We start from the raw sequence: 17,644 nt of genomic DNA on the forward strand, positions 1-17,644 counted from the left end.
ACAAAATACCCCAAATAGCCAAAACAATTTTAAGAAAAATGAACAATACTGGAGGTCTCACACTCCCTGACTTGAGCTTGTACTACACGGCAACGATAGTCAAAACAGTATGGTATTGGCAGAAAAATAGACACAGAGAGCAATGGAATAGAACTGAGAACCCAGAAATAAACCCATATAAATATGGACAGATAATTTTTGATAAAGGAGCCAAAAACATACAATGGAGAAAGACAGCACCTTCAATACATGGTGCTGGGAGAATTGGAAAACCACGTGAAAAAGAATGAAACTAGACTGCTATCTGTCACCATATACCAAAATTAACTCAAAATGGATTAAAGACCTAAACATAAGATCTGAAACAATAAACTGCATAGAAGAAAACATAGGTACTAAACTAATGGACCTTGGGTACAAAGAGCATTTTATGAATTTGACTCCAAGGGAAGTAAAAGCTAAAATAAATGAATGGGACTGTATCAAACTAAAAAGCTTCTGCATAGCAAAAGAAACTATCAACAAAATAAAGAGGCAACCAACCAAATGGGAGATTTTTGCAAACAATGCATCCAATAGGGAGCTAATCCAAAATATATAAGGAACTCATACAACTCAAGAACAAAAAACAAACAATCCAATTAAAAAATGGGCAGAAGACCTGAAGAGACATTTCTCCAAATAGGACATACAGATGGCCAATAGACATAAGAAAAAAATGCTCAACATCACTAATCATCAGAGAAATGAAAATAAAAACCACAATAAGATTATCATCTCACCTCAGTTAGAATTATTATCATCAATAAGACAAATAGTAACAGTGTTGGAGAGGCTGTCGAGAAAAAGGAACCATCATAACTGTTGATGGGAATGCAGATTGGTGCAGACACTACGGAATGGCAGTGTGGAGGTTCTTCAAAAAATTAAGAATAGAATTACCATATGACCCAGCAATCCCTCTCTTGGGTATCTACCAAAAAAATCTGAAAACATTTATCCATAAAGACATATATGCTCCAATGTTCATTGCAGTGTTATTTACGGTGGCCAAGACATGGAAACAAACAAAGTGTCCTTTGATAGATGAATGGATAAAGAAGTTGTGGTATATAATACACAATGGAATACTATTCGTCCATAAGAAAAGATGAAATAGTACCATTTGTGACAACATGGATGGATCTTCAAATTATAATGCTAAGTGAAATAAGTCAGACAGAAAAAGTAGAGAAACACATGATTTCACTGATACGTGGTATATAAAACTGAAAACAACAAAAGAACAAGACAAACAAATAAAGAAACAAAAATTCATAGACATAGACAATAGTTTAGTGGTTACCAGAAGGTAAGGGGCAGAGGGGTTCTAGAAGAGGTTAAATGGGGTCAAATATATGGTGATGGAAGGAGAACTGACATAATGTGAGATATAAATGATGTATTACAGAATTGTACACCTAAAATCTATGTAACTTTACTAACAATTGTCACCCCAATAAACTTTAATTAAAAAAAAGAATACATTCATTAGAGGGAATCAATAATAGATTATTTGAAGCAGAAAACTGAATCAGATATTTAGAAGATAAAGTAGCAGAAAACACCCAATCAGAACAGCAAAAAAGAAAAAAAAAAAAGGATAGTTTAAGAAGCCCCTGGGACAACATCAAGCAAACAAGCATTTGCATCATATGTATACCAGAAGAAGAGAGAAAGCCAAAGGTTTGGGAAATATTGGGGAACAGTGTGTTTATTCAGGACCCATCAGCTCCAAATCAAGTCATTGTTTACAACCTAGTTGCGGAGGGTGCAGCTCACTGGCCCATGTGGGAATCGAACCAGTGACCTTGGTGTTATGAGCACTGTGCTCCAACCACTGAGCAAACTGACCACCCAAGAGAGACTCTTAAAAGCAGTAACAGAAAAGCACTTAGTTACCTACAAGGTAGCTCCCATAAGACTGTCAGATTATTTCTCAACAGTAACTTTGAAGGCCAGAAGGAATTAGCAGGAAATATTTAAAGTGATGAAAAGCAAGGACCTATAACAAAGATTACACAGCAAAGCTATCATTTAGAATCAAAGGACAGGTAAAGAGCTTCCCAGACAACAAAAAGCCAAAGGAGTCCACCACTACCAAGCCAGTATTACAAGAAATATTAAAGGGACTTCTTTAAGAAGAAGAAGGAAAAAGATAAAAAATGTGAATGATAAAATGGTAATAACTAAATATCTATCAACAATTACTTTAAATGTAAATGGATTAAATGCTCCAATCAAAAGATGGGGGTTGTGAATAGATAAGAAAACAAGACCCTTACATATGCTGCCCACAAGAGACTCACTTCAAATTGAAAGACACATACAGACTGAAAGTAGAGAGATGACAAAAGTTATTTTATGGAAATGAAAGTGGAAATGAAAAAAAAAAAAATCTGGGGTAGCAATACTTATACCATACAAAATAGACTTTAAAACATGGAGTGTAACAAGAAACAAAGAAGGACCCAGTAATCCCATTTCTGGGCATTTATCTGAAGAAACCCAAAACACTACTTCGAAGGGACATGTGCATCCATATATTCAATGCAGCATTATTTACAATAGGCAAGATATGGAGGAAATAAATGAATGGATAAAGAGGTGGCACATATATACAATGGAATATTACTGAGCCATAATAAAGATTGAAATTTTCCAATCTGCAAAATCATGGGTGATAGACCTAGAGGGTATTTTGCAGGGTGGAGAAAGTCAGACAGAAAAAGACAAATGTCATATGATTTTACACATATATGAAATATAGAGAACAGGATAAATATACAAATCAAACAGAAACAAGCTCATAGATACATAAAGTGTTTTGATGGCTGTCGGATTGGGGGGTTGGGTTGGGAGAATAGGTGGAAGGTGGAAGAGGGTTAAGAGTTACAAACTAGTAGTTACAAAATAGTCATGGGGATGTAGAGTATATCGTGGAGAATATAGTCAATAGTATTGTTTATAGTATACAGTAATAATAACTATGAGTGGTGTCAGATGAGTACTGGAGTTATTGAGGTGATCATTTCGTAAGTTATATAAATGTCTAATCACTGTGTTGTACATAGGAAACTAATATAATATTGTATGTTAACTGTAATTGAAAAATTTAAAAATTGAAAAATATCTTAGCATATTCAAAATAACTGAAACCATACAATATATGTTCTTTAACTTCAAAGAAAAAGAAAAAGTAAAATATAATACCCTAGTCTTATTCTCTTGTGGACCCAAAACAGGAATTAACTAACAAACAAAACAAATTTGTTTTGGGGAGCTAAAATGAATAACCCATTTTTGAGTTTGTTGTAAAGCTAATTAAACTTTTTAATTCTTCCAGATTAAATGAGACTAAACATTTTGTACAGAAGATATTTATTGCTCTGATTTTACAGAATTGAATAACATTTTCTAACATGTTTAAATGATCCACATTTAATTATAATTTTGAAGAGCCTCAAAAACTATCTCTATAGGGTGTTGAGCTAACTATATATAAATGAGTAAAAATAAATATGGCCCAAATAATGATTAATTTAAATTTGGTCCCAAAACGCTGAAATATTTATTAGGTAGGAGTACTTGATGGTATAACTAAACATTCAAAACAAAACCAGTTGATTCTTAACCTTTTTGCTCCTTTCAAATAGGTGAGGTGAGTGTGAGTTAGTGTCAACACAAGTCTAAAACAACCATCATCTCATCTCTCATCTATTTTGAAAGCTTTTCCTATAGAGAATATCTTCATTCTCTCCACCTTAGAAATTTGACCTCATCACTTATAGTGGACACTTCATTTTCTTTATCTGCCTTTTAACCAGGTAAATCTTAACATTTACTCAATAACTTTCTGTCCACACCTGTTACGTGACAGTTTGATCTTTATCCAGGAGCGAATGAGAGATTACCAAAGAGAAAATAATTTCCACTGGCTCTTCTTCCTCTAGGGCAGGGGTGTCCAAACTTTTTTCAACGTTTTTCACCAAGGGCCATATGCGGTAAAATACACAAACAGCCGGGCCACTCACTCGAGGTGAAGTACGTATTGCCTCACCTGGTTTATTTAAGTAAACTAAATATATTTTTGGAATTTGCTGCGGGCCAATTAACAATGGATTGTGGACTGCAGTTGGCCCACGGGCCACAGTTTTGACACCCCTGCTCTAAGGGAAGAAGTCAAAGCTGTTTGCACTCTTTCTTCCTTCCTTCTTCCCTTCTTTCCTTCTTTCCTTCCTTTCTTTCTTAATTGAAGTTTATTGGGATGACAATTGTTAGTAAAGTTATGTAGGTTTCAGATGTACAGTTCTGTAATACATCATCTATGTATCACGTTGTGTGTTCACCACCCACAGTCAGTTCTCCTTCCATCACCATATTTGACCCCGTTTACCCTCATCTACCACCTCTTTCCCCCCTTACCCTCTGGTAATCACTAAACTGTTGTCTGTATATATGTGCTCCTATGTTCATTGCAACTTTATTTACAGTGGCCAAGACATGGAAACAACCAAAGTGTCCCTCGATAGATGATTGGATAAAGAAGATGTGGCATACATACACAATGGACTGCTACACTGCCATAAGAAAAGATGAAATAATGCCGTTTGTGACAACATGGATGGATCTTGAGATTATTATGCTAAGTGAAATAAGTCAGACAGAAAAAGTAGAGAACCATACGATTTCACTGATATGTGGTATATGAAATCAAAAACAACAAAGGAACAAGACAAACAAATGAAGAAACAAAGGCATACTCTTTCCAAGAGTTACTAATGAGGAGATCTCAGTCTTGCATCTAGATATTCCTGAGCAAATGAAACAACAAACTGTTCCTGTCTTGAAGGGTTTGAGGTGAATAGGAACATAATAAGGATCTAAATAAGAGTCTCTTTCTAATTCCTTGATGAAAAGTGGGTTTAATTGAGAATTTTAACTATAAAATGGCTACCTTGGGATTCTGAAAGAGACTTCTTGGCACTTCCAAGGGCATTTAAGTAGATGGCAGTGAAGTGACTCATCTCTATGTCTACTTTCACTTCAAATGTTGCAACAGATATTTAGCAGACAACACGATTACCATCTGTTTTGATTCATATATAAAAGAAAGGGAAAAAAAGGAAAAGGAGCTTTTTCTGCCCTAAGTGGCACTAGAATGGAGAAAGAAATAAAAAGAAATGAAGAAAAAAAGGTGTGAATATGCCTGAGAAAGACATTTCCAAAAGCAGAATAACTGAACTAGAAGTAAAAGAAAAACCAGGGGGAGAATCAATCCAGGAACTCTGTACTTAAAACTGGAGATATTCTTTGGAATGAAACAGAGTTGTTGGAAAAAAAGCGAGTTCTAGGAGCTGATAAGTAGTTTGGATATACACTAGCTAGAAATCCAGTTAAGCAGCCACATTTATAGTAAAGTTCTGCCAGACAAAGAGAGTCCCAGGGCATTCAGCATTGGCAGCATAGAAAAATGGCTATAGACAGATAGGACTTAGACATTGATCTGGGATTCCAGGATAGCTACGACTCCATTCCTAGTTAGAATAGAGACAACTAGACAGAGATCCCAGTGTAAAAGAATTGCAGTATCATGCAGATTATCAATACAAGATCTTAGGCCACATCTTAGCTAAACAGTGCAGGTACTTCCCTATTGGAATTAAAGTTTAGGAACTAAAGTTTAGGAATTAAAGGTAGTAACTTGATGACAGTAATAAGAAAAGCTAGAATGGATACATATCATTAAAGAGACCCAAACAGCAAGTTGGACTTGAGGCCAATGTTTTGAACTAGAACTCCGTTATTCTCTACTGATTTAATCCCATATTTGGTAGTGGATTTGTGGTTTTGAGTAGAAGTTCAGTTGCTTTAGAAGACATGTACAGGGAGGTATAAGGAGCACATTTTGTACTTTATTAATTAATGATTTATCCAATCAAACCCTTATGTATTTTTTTGAGGCTCTCCTATAGTCAAGGCTCTGAGCTAAGCAGGATACAGATATGTTAAGGTATTCATCTAACATCAGATTGTCTAAAGTCTAGTTGTAAGACAGATAAACAGATAAACTGAATTCTATGAAAAAAATACTATGTCAGAATATTTGTTAAAATGTTGTAGGAAAACAAGAATTCCACTAACTAAGCTGGGAGAAGTCAAGAAATATCCCTGAGCAAGTGGCATTTGAAATGAATTTTAAGGATACATTTATTTTTTCTAGCTGAAGAAATTGAGGGAAACGGAGAAATAATAAAGTACAGGGTAATTGATAGTAATAATAATAGCAGTTACCATTTATCAAATAATAATAATACCTGTCACTTAGAGTTACAGATGTCATCTTATTTAACCTTCACAACTCTATGATATGTGCCGATATCTCCATTTTATAGACGTAGAATCTACGACTAGAAGTGGGTAAGTCATTTACCCAAGTTCCCAGAGCTACATGTGAAAGACCTGGATTTTGATTGCTGATTTTTGTTTTGTTTTTCTTCAAAAACACCTGCTTCTTTTGTTCTACAATAATGCCTCTGACATATCTTAGAAGGGGTGGGAAGTGAAGTAAGTCAGGAGTACAGACATCACGGACAATTTTTCATGGGAATTGGTAAAATTGGAGAGGCCAAAGCTAGAGTCTGAAGGGCTTTTCATGAATAAGTAAGAGGAAAGGAAGGCATTCAGCTTAGGAAGAAATCTCAGGTGATAGTTTTCTGAGATGGTAAATTATTCATTATTAGGATGATGAAACGTTATTTTATTCTCAGAGTGGTAGATTTTTGAACTAGAAAAAATTTAGAAAATTATGTTGTTCAAATCTTCAGATTTACAAGTAAAAAGATTAAGATTCAGGTCAAGAACATAAATTAGCCTGAAATTAAAGCTTCTTTAGTTCTGCGTGGGAGCTCTACTGAGCCTGCATTTTTCCCTCTTAGAGTAAGTGATGTATGGCCACAGAGTGAAAAAGTGAGCTCAGTAAGATGAGGGAAAGGGAAAACAGTGTGTAAAGCAATTGAATTCCATGAACATGGGACTAAGAAATTAGGAATCCAAATCCTCATTCCTTTGGTTTTCTGAATACAAGTAAATTAACTAACCTTTCCAATTTTGATGGCTGAGATCCCACAGGGTGTTTGAGGCCTGAGTACCAAAGAGATTTTCAGATCATTAATAATGGCAAACTTCATTATGAAGTTGATTTGCAAGTGATCCATACGATAACCCAGAAAAATCAATTGCCTAAGTATGTTCCTAAAATTATAGCCTTTAACTCTAGGATAGTGTTGATAACTACAACTACTAAAAAGTCTAAGAATAATTTATTCATCCATTAATCAAGAGCTTCCCTATCAAAAAAGAAATTGAGCTCACTCCCAGTGGATCATAACAAAAATACCAAAAGAGAAATTAAAAAAAGAAAGGAAAAAAAAAGAAAGAAAGAAAAAAGGAAAGAAAGAAAGAAAAGAAAACAACCCTCAACTGTGTCCTAACTGTAGACTTCTCATTACTGTTGACAATAAAAATGAGAGTCATAAAGAACACAGCTGGAATTTTAACTCTTAAGTTGAGATCAAAGATTTGGCAGTTAGAAAAATCATCCTTTTGACTTGTAAACAAAACAAATCTTATATGGATGTCAGAATAAATAAAGTATTTCTTTTTTAAACAATTACTGTTTTGGCTAAACTGTACTTATCATACCTATTAAGAGATTTAAGGTAGAGAATTTATCACTCTTATTGCCATCTTAACCTCAGACACAATTATTTAAAATGAAATAAATATATACTTAGCAAACAAGGAAGATATATTACTAATTGTTCACTGGGCAGTCAATTGCCAGTTAGAGTAGCCACTTGTGTAAACTCTGTCAAACATGCTGACCCAAACACGTCTCTAGCGATTTCCAACATCTGGCTTAAAAGCTTCCCTGTAATTATTTTCATTTTGCATAAGCAAAACTCACTAAACCCTGCATCTGTGGTGGTGATATACAAAACATATAAATCTGGAGGGATTCATTAGATAATGCTAAAGAAAATGCACCAGTGGCTCAATGCCATTTGACTCCTGCACTTTTGGTGAATTAGCCAGCGTGGAAGGCCTTTTTTCTCTTCAAAAGATTATACATATTATACAGTGCGTCTTGACTTATTTCTGCTGTAGTTGCTGGAGTGTTTAACATATAGAAGTTGACATACAACAAAGTTACAAAGATGTGAATACTTTTTCTTGATGCCCTTGCCGTCACTAATTTTCTGTAGAAAAAGACAGGTAATAATAAGATGACAGATATCCGATACATAGATAAGAGGTATTACCTCAAATTTTTGCTACTATAAAGTTGTGGGTCTCATTTTATTTTTTTGGAAGAATGTTTAAAATGTATTTCACATATTGTTTTACCAAGCATTTTCCAAATACTAATGGTGTGCAAACATATAGCTTCTCAAAAGACTGCAAATAGTTTACAATCCTAAATTACAGATGCATATATTTGTGAATGGAGTATAGACATATATTTTTTCTGATATGAGGAAAACTTCTCTGTTATATCATAACTTGTTCTAAGCATGCTGTATTCTAATGTATGTCAAAATGCCACAATAAAATACTGCTTGATTATACTTTGATTTATTAACCTCAGTTAAATATACTTGTCCATATCAAAATGTTCAGAACTGTTCTGAAGATATGTTTATTTTCTAAGCTCTCATCTTTGGTTAGTTATTTCTCTCAACCTGTTCTAGGGAAACTGGAATAGTCTAGGTTGGATGATATATATTTATTAGCTTCAGAAACACATCTGTGTGCTCAGATTGGAGGAAAGGTCATAAACACAATGAATGTTGCTAGGAAACCATGCCTTTTAGTCAATTTAGTTGTAAAGATGAAAGGGTTTTTTTTTGGTACAAAGATGGGCTATTTGTATAGTACAATGAATAATCATTTTATTTTGATCTTTGAATTTATCATTTAAAAATGACACTTTTCATTAGTAGCTTTTCCTATTTATTACCAAATGTTTGAAATTCAAGATGTGAATGTAGCTTTGTATGAAAAGAAAGATTTGTTGCAATTTTCGTTTAAAGAAAATAATCTTGTTGATGAAATTTAGGGTCCCTTAGAGCAAGACATATGAATCATAAAAAGATTAATAACCAAATAATAAAAGTCAAGGAACAAGTAGCTGCATCCCTTGAAATAGTCATTAAAAGGATTTTGAATGCTCAAGTGCTATAAACAACTCTGACACTTCTTTTTGCGTTTCAAAACTACAGGACTGTGATCCTGGCAACTTTTCACAAATATTAATCTACAAGAAAACAGACATGTTTTACTGGTCAACAATGATTAGATAATCTTTGGACATAACTAAGTACTCTAATTCCAGTTGAGTACCTAATTAGAAGCTTATGTCGGCTGTGCCTATATCTATCGATTTGGAATCAAAATGTAATTTTAACCATATAATTTTTTATTGGCTCCATTTCATCTGAACATTTTAGTAGTACTCGGTGGTACAAGTTACGTTGATAATGACCAATCTAGCAGGTTCGTACTGCAATAGACCTCTGTTTTTTTGAGTATGTGACTTACATCTCTTTTTTTTAATAACTGTTTACCCCATTCCATTTGATTTTGGTGGCTCTGTTAATCACTTGGCCTCATTTTCCCTCTACAGGGGAGGATATGTCAGTCAGGCTGGCCAATCAGAAGAATCCATGGGTCACATGTGTTTTTAAGAATAAGAAAGAAGGCTAGTGTGAATGGAGCATAATCAGGGGTGAGTGACAGGAAATGAGGTTATAGAGGTAGGTGAATACCAGACTGTGTAGAGCCCTATGGGCCAGAGTGGAAATTTAGATTTTATCTAAATATGATTGGAAACCTGGGGTTATGCAGGAGTGTGATCTGATCTAATTTTCTGATTTTGAAAAAAAATCACACTGGCTGCTAAGTCAGAAAGGATTGAAGGCTCAAGCTAGCATTTAGGAGGCTATTGTAATAGTGCTGGTAGAAAATGATACTGGCTTGGGCCAGGGCAGTAAAAGCTGATGGATTCAAATAACTTTGAAAGATGGAGCTAACAAGCCCTGCTGATAGATTGGATATAGAGTATTTGGTTAAGAGTCAGATCAAGAAGGACTCCTAGATTATTAACTTGAACAATAATGTGTGGTATTGCCATTGAATGAATTGGGAAGGAAGGAGAAAAAATAGTCTTGAGAGTGTAATTAAGAGTTCTGTTTTAGGCAAACTTAATTTGAGAGTATCTCCAAGTGAAGATGTTAAGTAGGCATTTATCTATGACATTTGGAAAGACACAGTATATACCATTTCTTCATTTAATCACAAATAGTTAATATTTAAAGCCAGGGGGCTGAATGAGGTCACTTAAGGAGAAAGTATCCATAGGAAAGAGAAGAAAAAAAGATGGTAGATTTCTTTTAAATTTAAAATACAATAGATGATTTAAAGTAACTTTTTTAACATTTGTTAAATTTATTGGGGTGACATTGGTTGCTAAAATCACATAGGTTTCAAGTGTACAATTCTGTAATACATCATCTGTATATTGCACTGTGTGTTCACCACCCAGTAGGCTATAAATCATCATTTCTCCTACCTTCACCATATTTTGATCGTGGAAAAAAAATGCCACTTTTTACACTTATTTACAAAATGCCTTTTTATACTATGTCATACATGTAATATGAAACTAATATGTGCTAAGTACTTGGATCCTTCTATTCTAACCACCTTATGAATGGGAAAATTGAGTACTGAGAGATTAGATGTTGAGACTCAAGACCTCACTGCTATTCAGCAATGAAGTTAAGCCCAGAACAGAGAACTTTCTAACTCTATCTATTTATTGCTTTGTTGTTGTTGTTGTTGTTGTTATACCATGTTGGAAACTCTCCACTTTCAAAGATACAAGGCCCCGGGGTGATTACTGAAGCCATTTGCCTCTTTACTAACATCCTAGTTTACAATGCTTGAGTTCCAGTGTCTAATTAGTTTCTGTAATGTCACTTCTTGCTTCAACCTGCCTCAGAGAGTTTCTCCCTCTAGTGATCTACTGCTATTATGCTATAAGCTATGAACATAGATAATTGAGACATAGAATTATTATGAATATAGTAAGTTAAAACAGTCCTTGGGAGACTCTGATTAGGTATATGCCATGACCTTACTATATTGTCTTAAAACATATATCATGACTATTCAGGGTCTTGTACTTATTTACTATCTATATCTAATTATTGTATTTTTTTATTTTACTTTTTTGCATTTGTTTTATGAACTGATTACCTTGCCACCTAAATGACTTCTGATGGCTAGTGCAGTTTTTAACACTCATGTGTCTGTTTCTTGAACCATATACTATACTGCCCCAGTCCACATTGATGAGTCCTATAGATAGCTTTCACTCTCAATTTCTGGGATATCTATTCTAAAAGGTCAGAGAGAAGTTCTCATTGTTCTCTCCAGACAATGGAATTTACAAGAAAACAACCCCAAGCTAGTAGACCTTAGCAAAGAAGCTTACATGTTTAAAAAAATCATCCCCTTTTTGTGTGAATAGGGTCTTCTAGGAAGCAAGGCTTTTTCTACCCATTCAGCTTGAGTGTTTTGGGGTCGAGTCATTACTCCTGCCTTCTCAATGCTTCCTAAAGATGATCTTCAGGTTCCTGTACTTTTTCCTTTTGCAGAAGGAGTTCTGTGTTCCCACCATTGCATTCATCTCCTGCCTCATACACTAGATCACCACTATGTTTAAAGGTTGTCAGTGGCAAGCCATATCTCTTCTCACCAAATAGAACCCAGAGTCCTGTATTTGCCAGATGCTTCATCAAGCAATCACCAAGGAATTTCTTTTTATTCTTTTATTTTTATTCTTTTGGTAGTAGGATTACTGAAAGAATTTTGGCAGAGAAATGGCATAGTTTTGGACAGATTCTGTTGGCAGCACTGTAAATGACAGTTTTGAAGGGATGATGATGGAGGTAAGTAGAACCATTGTAAGGCAAAGTTCTAGTGAGAGTAGAAAAGGGTATGAACTACCCAGTCACAGTCAGCGTAGACAGAAGAGGACATATTTTAGAGATATTTAGAAGGGAAAGCAATGTAGTACTTGGCCATTCTTTGGAATGTAGGATGAAGGATAGGGGAAAATTAAAATGATTCCTTCATTACTGATTTGAGCCAGTAGTGAGTCATATCCTGAAATGTGGTAGAGATGTGAAGGTATAGATAAGGATACAATGGGTCTGTGTCAGGCTGATTTAGTTTGAAGTGGGTCTGGAATTTGGGGGAACGTGCGCTGGAGGGCCAAAAATAGAAATTTGGGAGACATTAGGCTATAAATCATCATTATAGTTATCTCAGCTAATAAGATTACCCAAAGAAATAATTTCATAAGAAAAGAGAAGATGAAACATTACAGAAAAGCCTTTAAGAGGTACTTAGAGAAAGAAAATGTCACAAGCAGTAGAAAATAAGGAGAATCAGGAGGGTTGGGATCACACATGCTAAGGGAAGATAGAAAATAAAGGAGAGGGTGACCACTAGTGCTGAAAGCCTTAGAGAGCTAAGACAGATGAGGACTGGAAATCATCCATTGAGTTTGGCAACCATGAGGTGAATCTTCATCGGGAGATTACTAGCTATGGGGTAGTGAGGAAAGAAATCCATTTAAGATGGGTTTGGATTGAATACGATTTAGGAGTTGAAGACAGAACGGTTAACCTGTTTGAAACCCTCATTAGTGTAGGCAAGGAGAGAGACAAGGCTATGGTGACCGTGGGACTAGAGTTTAAAAATAGAAAAGATGAAATAGTGCCATTTGCAATAACAGGGACGGATCTTGAGATTATTATCCTAAGCGAAGTAAGTCAGACAGAAAAAAGTCAGAACCATATGATTTCACTGATATGTGGGATATAAAACTGAAAACAATAAAAGGAACAAGACAAACAAAGAAACAAAAACTCATAGACACAGACAATAGTTTGGTGGTTACCAGAGGGTAAGCGGGGGTGGGGTGTGGGGCTGGGGGGGCAGTAGAGGAGGATAAAAGGGATCAAGTATATGATGATGTTAGGAGAAGTGACTCTGGGTGGTGATATATAGATGATGTAGTATACAATTTTACACCTGAAACCTATGTAACTTTACTAACCATTGTCTATCCCAATAAACTTTAATGTTTTTAAAAAGGTTTAATTCTTTAAAAAAAAATAAAAAAACTTTTAGATAGGAGATGCTTAACTTTGCCCGTGTGCTACAAGATAAAAAGCAGAAGCAAGAAGAAATTCATGGTGCAGAAGAGTGATAGAGAGGGGGTCTCTGGGGAGATAGGGGGGATGAGATCAAATAGAAAGAGGATTTGCCTTGTCTAGAGGAAAGTCTATTTTATCCTTGGGGACCAGAGGGAAGTAAGTAAGGAAGTATACAACAGACATAGCTTTGGGGTAAGAAATGAGAGATTTTAACTCTTATGGCATAGATTTTCTCAGTGGAAAAAGTAGGAGTTGAGGTCAATACTAAACAATAGCTTTGGGTACTCCACTGTTCCCAAGGTACCTAAGTGTAGTAACACTTACGTTATAAATACAAATAATTGTTTTTAAACGATGAATGCTAAAATAATCAACCTTTGCCTTGTTTCATGTGCTGGACTACAGCAGAGTATTATAGAGTATTGTGTATCAAATCTTATCTGCCATTTCTGCAGGGCCTTATCAGTATTGATTATATCCACAGTATTCATTATATCCAGGCTGGGGTAGTTATCTTATTGCAAGATCTTTGCATTAGTAATCAACTGATAAAAGTGTCCATTTTGTATTGTACCTCCTTTTAAGATTATCCAAGAGTCATACAATTGAAGAAATAAATTTATCCTAGTTTTATTTCAACCATTATTCAAATCAAATAAGCAGAGATATAGCCATAAAAGCAATATTTTCTCGTAAGTTTTAGTCACATAAATTTTGATTGAAGTAGATATTCTAATTAGAAATTCTAATTAGAATTTGTCAGTTATAGACTGCAACTTAATTCATTTATGTGTTGTCTACTTAATTAATATCTATAATGCTGCTTACAAATTAGAAAACCAGAAACCATAAACTCTAATCTTACCTCAGCTATACAGAAAACAAAAAAACCCTTCTATATGACCCAGACAATTCTTGGAGCTGTTGTCGTTACACATTGCTGTGAGAAAAAAATCAGATATTTTTCTAAATAGGTATCAGTTGAGAGGCTGGCTGGTGTTGTGGTTCAAAGCAGACACTATAATGTTACACAGATCTGGAGTAAAGTAATCATTCCACCACCTACAGATGCATGACCTCAGCTTCCTCCTTTTTAAAATAAGATTGATAGGGGTGCTTACCTCAGTGTTACTACTAAAAGAAGATCATTCATGTAAAATGTTGATGATAATAGTTGACATAATAGGAACTCAAATAAATAACAGTATAATTTACTAACTACTATAATAAAATAACATAAACATTCCTGCATAGAATAAATCATCTTATATACTCACTGTCTCAATGAAGATATATGGCTTATTCAAACTTCTAGTCACTCACTTCCAAACCAAAATAAGAAAGAAGGTACAATGCACCAAGAATTCAAATTTCCCTCTATGAAAAGTCATTTGATCTTGATCCAGAGAAATGTATTTTTTTATATGACAAGGAATGGGGACTACTGCAAAGATTAGGATGTTCTATAGAAACTGGGATAAATTGTGTGTGTGTGTGTGTGTGTGAGTGTGTGTGTGTGTGTCCGTGCGCGTGTGTATGTGTGTCTTTGATCAAGACAGAAAAAAAGAGAATTTACGCCAATGTACACTTTACATCAAAATATTATAAGGGATATGTGTTAATGAGAAAAAATGTGCACAATTATGTTTATGAGAGATCAGTATTAGTAATAATCTTATGAACTATCTGTAATCAGATTTGCATCTGCTACCCCGTGACCTTTTCATTGTACACATATCACTTTTATGATACAATATAATCTCTTATTGATTAGTCTTAACCAATATGGGTAACATGCCTATGAAAAGACGCACGTGTGCCTATGCAGGTATAGGCATAGTTCTAGTATCCAGATCTACCGTGCCCTAGACCTAGAACACTCCCTAGCATTGCCAGGCAGAAATTTTGGGAAACACAACAGTTTTTCCATTCAGGTGTTTAAAGTGCCTGATGATATAAGAAATTTCAGCAGTAGCTGAAGCTCTGTTATGTTATCTTTGGCATTATAAACAAATGATATAATCCCAGTAGAAGAACAAAATCTCCAGGAAACATTTTTGTCTGGACTGTGCAATGCGGTAGCCTTTGTACATAGAACAATTCCTAGGTTATTAAACAAAGAGGCTCATTAAATAATTTTTGGATGAATGAATAATTCTGAGCCTTCACTGTAGCCTATGAAGAGAGAGTGGCTGGTCAGAGGCGGGCAGTACCAAGGAGGATTCCTCAGTCATGCAAGAACAATCATAAGAAAGCAGAGGCTGGTTTTAAGTGCTGGCAGGAACACAGAGGCACAGGCTAAATCCTTTATAAAGGGTGGGGAAGCAGTTAGGTAAAAATATACTATCGGGGCGGCCAGATGGCTCAGTTGGTTAGAGCGCGAGCTCTCAATAACAAGGTTGTCAGTTCAGCCCCCTGCAACTAAAGATTGAAAACGGCATCTGAACTTGGAGTTGAGCTGCACTCTACATAACTAGATTGAAGGACAACTACTTGGAGCTGATGGACCCTGGAGAAACACACTGTTCCCCAATATTCTCCAATAAAAAAATTATATATATACACTATTGAGTTTTAGTTTTGGAAAATGCAAATGAGTATAGCTTAAGAAAGACAACAAACATTAGTATCAACCCACAGAGGAAATTAAAAAGAAAACAAAGCTAAAGAAACAGGCAACACAGAAAAATAACTAATATTTTAAAATATGTACTTCTTTGTCAGCTGTTGATCTGAGGGCATTACCACTCTTTCAATTCTCACAAGCACACTATGAGGTGGTTATCTTCATTTTACAGATTAGGAAACTGAGGCATGGAGAACTTAAGTGACTTGCACTTAGGTTACTCAATTAGGAAGTGGAGAAACCAGGGTCTGAACCTAAGTCGCCTAGCTCTAGAACATATGTTTTTTCTCATTTGTCTTCCTCACATGCAAAAGGTCTGCATGGTCCTTGGCAATATCTCCCTCATCAATAACTCAGTCAGTGGACTGGGGCACCACTTGGCATGTCTCTGCTCTCGGCCACTCAGTTGCTTATGGCTGGACAAAATGCTAGTGTCTCTATCAGTTTCCTCATTAATATCATTAGTATTGTTCAGATCAGACTGTTTTGCTTTTATATTGTGTGAAATGCAAGTCAATAATCGTAAAATGCTTTGAAAACACAGAGTGCTAGCTCCAAGTTCAATATTATTATATGAGTCTTCAGATAATAATATGCACAGCCATAAAGGTCAAAGGTATTTTTGAACTGCACACAAAAAGGTATGTTGATGTAGAGAAGAAATTGTTGTCTTTATAACAAGCAGGCTAGAAATTGAGGACATTTTAATGGAAATATTTCTCTTATTTGGAGGTGCCTAAGAACCCAAAAACAAGAACATTAATTGGAAGGCAAAATAAACATTAAGGGAGAAGACATAACATCACCGCACTAAGTATTAAGGGAGAAGAGTGAGCGTATTAGGATGAGGAACTAAAAATGCTCATTTGGTCGAGTGAAAACTCAGACTAAATAAACCAACAAACTGCAAATATCTGAAACGTGTAAATAAATTAAAAAAAGAGGAATTCAGTTTGAGAGTTAAAGGAATGACTAGAAATACGAAAAAGAAGAGAATAGAAGAGAAAGAGAAAGTAAGTCATTGATATTTGAGTCATAACAAAAGAAATATTTACTGAAGCAATTCCGGTTGGATTTGATCCATTGCATGGAATGAGAATCACTGCTCAGCTGACACAGCAGCAGTGTGAGCCTCGGTCACGTCCAGGCCAACATGCGTTGCCATGCACACTCCAGATTATCCAGAGCACAGTCTTAAACTGAGGCAGTTGGTCCTCATATCTAGACTACCTTGTGGGGTGGACGTAAAGTCTTGCCATTTGGAATAATGAAAGAAATCCTGGCACAGGATCCTGAAATTGTACTATAATAAAAGATCTCTACTCCAGCAACACCAACCTGTTAGGTAACTTTTGCATGCACCTTGTATAATTCCCAGGAAGCTGTGAAATAGGTACTATGTCAAACATTTGAAAATTCAGGGCTCTGCAGCAGTGGTTCTCAACCAGAGCATCTAACTCAACATGTCGATGTGTCCCAAACTAACGTGAGGAGATTAGTAAGGTGGTTGTTACTGGTAAAGCTAAGAGCAAAGATTTTTGGAACACTTCTATGCCAGACCCTTTATATGAGGTAACTCATTTTATACTCAAAACAGCCTTATGAGGCAGTTACTCTCCTTACCCCATTTTCACAGATGGAGAAACTGAGCCATAGGGGGAGTTAAATACCTTGCTCAAAGTCTCAG

Source organism: Rhinolophus ferrumequinum, chromosome 6 (assembly GCF_004115265.2).
Source record: "Rhinolophus ferrumequinum isolate MPI-CBG mRhiFer1 chromosome 6, mRhiFer1_v1.p, whole genome shotgun sequence".
Lineage (NCBI taxonomy): Eukaryota > Metazoa > Chordata > Mammalia > Chiroptera > Rhinolophidae > Rhinolophus > Rhinolophus ferrumequinum.